The 5,959-nt window shown below is 55.4% G+C and overlaps 1 long non-coding RNA gene across 2 annotated transcripts; it reads right to left on the reverse strand.

Moving 5' to 3' along the window:
• Positions 1-385: 385 nt before the first annotated feature.
• Positions 386-5,549, reverse strand: LOC136576585 (uncharacterized). 2 transcript variants are annotated; one of them, XR_010786389.1, is made up of 4 exons: positions 5,204-5,549; positions 4,983-5,111; positions 3,726-3,833; positions 386-1,199 (listed from the first exon to the last, which is right to left on the reverse strand). It is a non-coding gene; the product is annotated as an uncharacterized lncRNA (long non-coding RNA). The 2 variants fall into 2 exon arrangements; XR_010786388.1 differs by lacking the exon at positions 5,204-5,549 and having other exon boundaries at positions 4,983-5,172.
• Between the last annotated feature and the right edge of the window lie 410 nt (positions 5,550-5,959).

A 5,959-nucleotide genomic window follows, 5' to 3' on the forward strand; every position in this document is an offset into this window, starting at 1 on the left:
CGGTGCTCACAACCACAGAGTTGAATCACCAGAGAGCCAGAAGTTCCCAGATGTTGGCTCCGGAGGACGCTTAAAAGCTGGAAATGGCCCATCACCTGCTATGGAAATCCATCATCAGGATCTGATGGAGCAGTACGATGAAGATTGTCCGGTTGCATGTGATGCTGCTCACTGTCCCTCGTTAGTCGGTTCACAGTTTATACACTAAGCTATTTATCCCCTTAGAGAACAAGCCTGTTTGTGTCTTAGTGACAGACTGAAAACTTGGAACTTTACATGTGCCACTTGACATATCATAAGTCCGTAAAGGTTTTGCATATCCAAGTGACTGTGACATTTTTTTCTTCCCCTTGTTGTACTTCTGTTAGGTAGTAAAAAAGGACTGTTAAAAGTTGTGTATATTTATTAAAATTGCTACTTTGCACAATTTTGAATTTTCATTTTTTCACATTGTCAAATGTCATATATAAAATAAGTGCAAACATTCTGTACAAATCTCTGCGAACATATAGATTTCCATCCGTTCACTTTATTCTGGAAGCACGGTTTAAAACTTTTGTACATTTATTTTTTCCATCTAGGAGACGTACAAATTTAACATTACTTTTCAGAATTTTGAGGAACACTTAGTTTTCCTACACCAATCCAAGTTTGCAAAGGCTGCTACGTGTCATAATTAAGGATGAGCGAGTATACTCGCTAAGGCACTACTCGTTCAAGTAATGTGCCTTAGACGAGTATCTCCCTGCTCGTCCATAAAGATTCGGGGACCGCTGCGGCTGACAGGTGAGTCGCAGGGGAGATAGAGAGAGATCTCCCCTCCGTTCCTCCCCGCTCTCCCTCACGGCGGCCCCCGAATCTTTAAGGACGAGCAGGGAGACACTCGTTTAAGGCACATTACTCGAACGAGTAGTACCTTAGCAAGTATACTCGCTCATCCTTAATTATGACACCTAGCAGCCTTTGTGACATAGACAAAAGGCCGCTGTGTTTATGGGTCTTTTCTGTTTAATGCATTGCAGTAAAATATTGCGCAGTTTTTCAGGATCCTCCGTCATAATTATTTTTTTTAAAAAGCGTATTAAAAACAAGGGAGTCACTGGGAAAAAACAGTGCATTAAAAGAAGGGTTTAAAGATTGCTGAACGACGAGGGTCTCTTCACTGTCTGCCAGCCTTCCCGTTCTCAAGGACGTCAGATCTGCAGGAAATGACGAGAAATCAGCAGGTTAAGTCACATCCCACCAGTATTACTGATTCCTAGATCCGCTCAACCCACTTACAATGACCACTACTCCCCCAACCAGGTCAGAAGAATTATGCATGCATCTATGCATGCATCTATGCATGTGTGCATGCATGTGTGCATCTATGCATGCATGTGTGCATCTGCATGCATGTACACGCATGCGTGCATCTATACATAAATGCATGCATACGCACGTACGCATACAGGCACGCGTGCATGTCCGCATACAGGCACGCGTGCATGTCCGCCTACAGGCACGCGTGCATGTCCGCCTACAGGCACGCGTGCATGTCCGCCTACAGGCACGCGTGCATGTCCGCCTACAGGCACGCGTGCATGTCCGCCTACAGGCACGCGTGCATGTCCGCCTACAGGCACGCGTGCATGTCCGCCTACAGGCACGCGTGCATGTCCGCCTACAGGCACGCGTGCATGTCCGCCTACAGGCACGCGTGCATGTCCGCCTACAGGCACGCGTGCATGTCCGCCTACAGGCACGCGTGCATGTCCGCCTACAGGCACGCACGCCTGTACGCCTACAGGCACGCACGCCTGTACGCCTACAGGCACGCGCGCCTGTACGCATACAGGCACGCGTGCATGTCCGCCTACAGGCACGCGTGCATGTCCGCCTACAGGCACGCGTGCATGTCCGCCTACAGGCACGCACGCCTGTACGCCTACAGGCACGCACGCCTGTACGCCTACAGGCACGCACGCCTGTACGCCTACAGGCACGCACGCCTGTACGCATACAGGCACGCGTGCATGTCCGCCTACAGGCACGCGTGCATGTCCGCCTACAGGCACGCGTGCATGTCCGCCTACAGGCACGCGTGCATGTCCGCCTACAGGCACGCGTGCATGTCCGCCTACAGGCACGCGTGCATGTCCGCCTACAGGCACGCGTGCATGTCCGCCTACAGGCACGCGTGCATGTCCGCCTACAGGCACGCACGCCTGTACGCCTACAGGCACGCACGCCTGTACGCCTACAGGCACGCACGCCTGTACGCATACAGGCACGCACGCCTGTACGCATACAGGCACGCACGCATGCCTGTACGCACAAGGCACGCATGCCTGTACGCACACAGGCACGCACGCATGCCTGTACGCACAAGGCACGCATGCCTGTACGCACAAGGCACGCATGCACGCACATAGGCATACAGCCACGCATGTGTGTACGCATACAGGAATGCGTGTACACAGAGGCATGCGTGTACACATAAGGCATGCGTGTACACATACAGGCATGCGTGTACGCATAATGCATGCACGCACGCATACAGGCATGCATGTACGCATAAGGCACTCACGCATAAGGCACGCACGCACACAGGCATGCATGCACGCATAAGGCATGCACGCACGCATACAGGCATGCATGCAGGCACGCATGCCCGTACGCACAAGGCATGCACGCATGCCCGCACGCACAAGGCATGCACGCATGCCCGCACAATGCATGCACGCATGCCCGCACAAGGCACGCACGCATGCCCGCACAAGGCACGCACGCACGCCCGCACAAGGCACGCACGCACGCCCGCCCGCACAAGGCACGCACGCCCGCCCGCACAAGGCACGCACGCCCGCCCGCACAAGGCACGCACGCCCGCACGCACAAGGCACGCACGTCCGCACAAGGCCCGCACGCCCGCACGCACAAGGCACGCATAAGGCACGCATGCCCGCACGCATAAGGCACGCATGCCCGCACGCATAAGGCACGCATGCCCGCACGCATAAGGCACGCATGCCCGCACGCATAAGGCATGCACGCATGCCCGCACGCATACGGCATGCACGCATGCCCGCACGCATACGGCATGCACGCATGCCCGCACGCATACGGCATGCACGCATGCCCGCACGCATACGGCATGCACGCATGCCCGCACGCATAAGGCATGCACGCCCGCACGCATAAGGCATGCACGCATGCCCGCACGCATGCCCGCACGCATAAGGCACGCATGCCCGCACGCATAAGGCACGCATGCCCGCACGCATAAGGCACGCATGCCCGCACGCATAAGGCATGCACGCATGCCCGCACGCATAAGGCATGCACGCATGCCCGTACGCATAAGGCATGCACGCATAAGGCATGCATGCCCGCACGCATAAGGCATGCATGCCCGCACGCATAAGGCATGCATGCCCGCACGCATAAGGCATGCACGCATGCCCGCACGCATAAGGCACGCATGCCCGCACGCATACGGCACGCATGCCCGCACGCATACGGCACGCATGCCCGCACGCATACGGCACGCATGCCCGCACGCATACGGCACGCATGCCCGCACATAGGCATACAGGCACGCACGTACGCATACACGCAGGCACGCATGTACGCATAAGGCATGCATGCATGTACGCATACAGGCATGTACGCATACAGGCACGCATGCATGTACACATGAGCATATGCAAGCAATGAAAAATTTGGCAGATGCAGCAGCTTACCTCGCTGAGTGATGTCAGATGGTGTCCGAGCGAAGCGAAATTCTTCTCGAAACGCGTCCAAACGTCAGGATCCTCTCCACACGTTATTTTGCAATAAGGCGCACAAATCTGCAAAAAAAGACAGGTTGCGTCAGGTGGCGTCACGCAAATCTCAGGTGACGTACTCACCACACGTAGCGCACAAATCTTGGGTGTTGTCTCCACACGTAGCAGCGCACAGCGCACAAATCTCAGGTAACCGCGTCTCCACACATAGCAATGCAGCGGCATGCTGGGGATCGTGCTCGTGGACAATGCAGCGGCGACCATGCATGCAGCGGCATGCTGGGGATCGCGGCGACAATGCAGCGGCATGCTGGGGATCGCGCTCGTGGACAATGCAGCGGCGACCATGCATGCAGCGGCATGCTGGGGATCGCGGCGACAATGCAGCGGCATGCTGGGGATCGCGCTCGTGGACAATGCAGCGGCATGGCGACAATGCAGTGGCATGCTGGGGATCGCGCTCGTGGACAATGCAGCGGCGACCATGCATGCAGCGGCATGCTGGGGATCGCGGCGACAATGCAGCGGCATGCTGGGGATCGCGGCGACAATGCAGCGGCATGCTGGGGATCGCGGCGACAATGCAGCGGCATGCTGGGGATCGCGGCGACAATGCAGCGGCATGCTGGGGATCGCGGCGACAATGCAGCGGCATGCTGGGGATCGCGCTCGTGGACAATGCAGCGGCATGGCGATAATGCAGCGGCATGCTGGGGATCGCGGCGACAATGCAGCGGCATGCTGGGGATCGCGCTCGTGGACAATGCAGCGGCATGGCGAAAATGCAGTGGCATGCTGGGGATCGCGCTCGTGGACAATGCAGCGGCATGCTGGGGATCGCGGCGACAATGCAGCGGCATGCTGGGGATCGCGGCGACAATGCAGCGGCATGCTGGGGATCGCGCTCGTGGACAATGCAGCGGCATGGCGATAATGCAGCGGCATGCTGGGGATCGCGGCGACAATGCAGCGGCATGCTGGGGATCGCGCTCGTGGACAATGCAGCGGCATGGCGAAAATGCAGTGGCATGCTGGGGATCGCGCTCGTGGACAATGCAGCGGCATGCTGGGGATCGCGCTCGTGGACAATGCAGCGGCATGCTGGGGATCGCGCTCGTGGACAATGCAGCGGCATGCAGAATTGGCCGCCTCTCCGCCAATGCGCGCAGGGGAAGTAAGAGCGCAATTAAATGAGCAGATGCAGCAGCTTACCTTGGCTTTTAGTAGTCCTGTGTAAAACGTCCGCTGGCAAATCCACTTGCGCAAAAGATGTAAAACTTCCACTGGCAAATCCACGTGCGCAAAAGAAATAATCACCTTTGGCAAAAGCACAAAAAAAACCTGCCAAAAAGCACAAAAAAAACCTGCCAAAAAGCACAAAAAATACCTGCCAAAAAGCACAAAAAAAACCTGCCAAAAAGCACAAAAAAAACCTGCCAAAAAGCACAAAAAAAACCTGCCAAAAAGCACAAAAAATACCTGCCAAAAAGCACAAAAAATACCTGCCAAATCAATAACTGTCTGTGCACACACGAGTGGCATGTAAACCGCGGGCAAGGCACAATCCTGTGTCCACACGAGTGCATGGCAAGGCACTGAGCATGTGAAAGCGCGGGCAAAGCACAATCCTGTGCACGGCAATGCGCGGGCACGCCGCTGTTGGCTGAATCGGCCGCACAGGAGAACTCAGGCAGCACAATCCTGTGCACGGCAATGCGCGGGCACGCCGCTGTGTCACGTGGTGCCGATTCCAGCCAGCTGATTGGCTGAATCGGCCCCATAGGAGAACTCAGGCCTCCTTTGGTAATATGCGTGCCGGAAGACACGAAAGTCTGCAGCAGTGACGGAGACCAGCGCGAGGGTCCTGAATGACGGCTGCTAGGTAAGGATTATAAGGCACTCCTGAAAATAAGACACTGTGCCTCTTTGGAGGCAAAAATTAATATAAGACAGTGTCTTATTTTCAGGAAAACATGGTATGTAATGAAACATTGAATATAGTGAATATCCACTCATATGCATAAATACTTGCGTAGAGTGCGGGATTCTGTTCAAAGAGAAGTATGCTTGAACAATTGCTAAAGAAGCACCACTAGAATGAAAGGTGAAGCAAGGGTCTCCCTAAAGAGAAGGATGAAGGCTACTTGTGGTTAACACGTATCACCAGCAGATGCCTGGCTTCATCAGGG

The sequence above is a fragment of the Eleutherodactylus coqui genome, chromosome 8, assembly GCF_035609145.1.
Source record: "Eleutherodactylus coqui strain aEleCoq1 chromosome 8, aEleCoq1.hap1, whole genome shotgun sequence".
Taxonomy (NCBI): domain Eukaryota; kingdom Metazoa; phylum Chordata; class Amphibia; order Anura; family Eleutherodactylidae; genus Eleutherodactylus; species Eleutherodactylus coqui.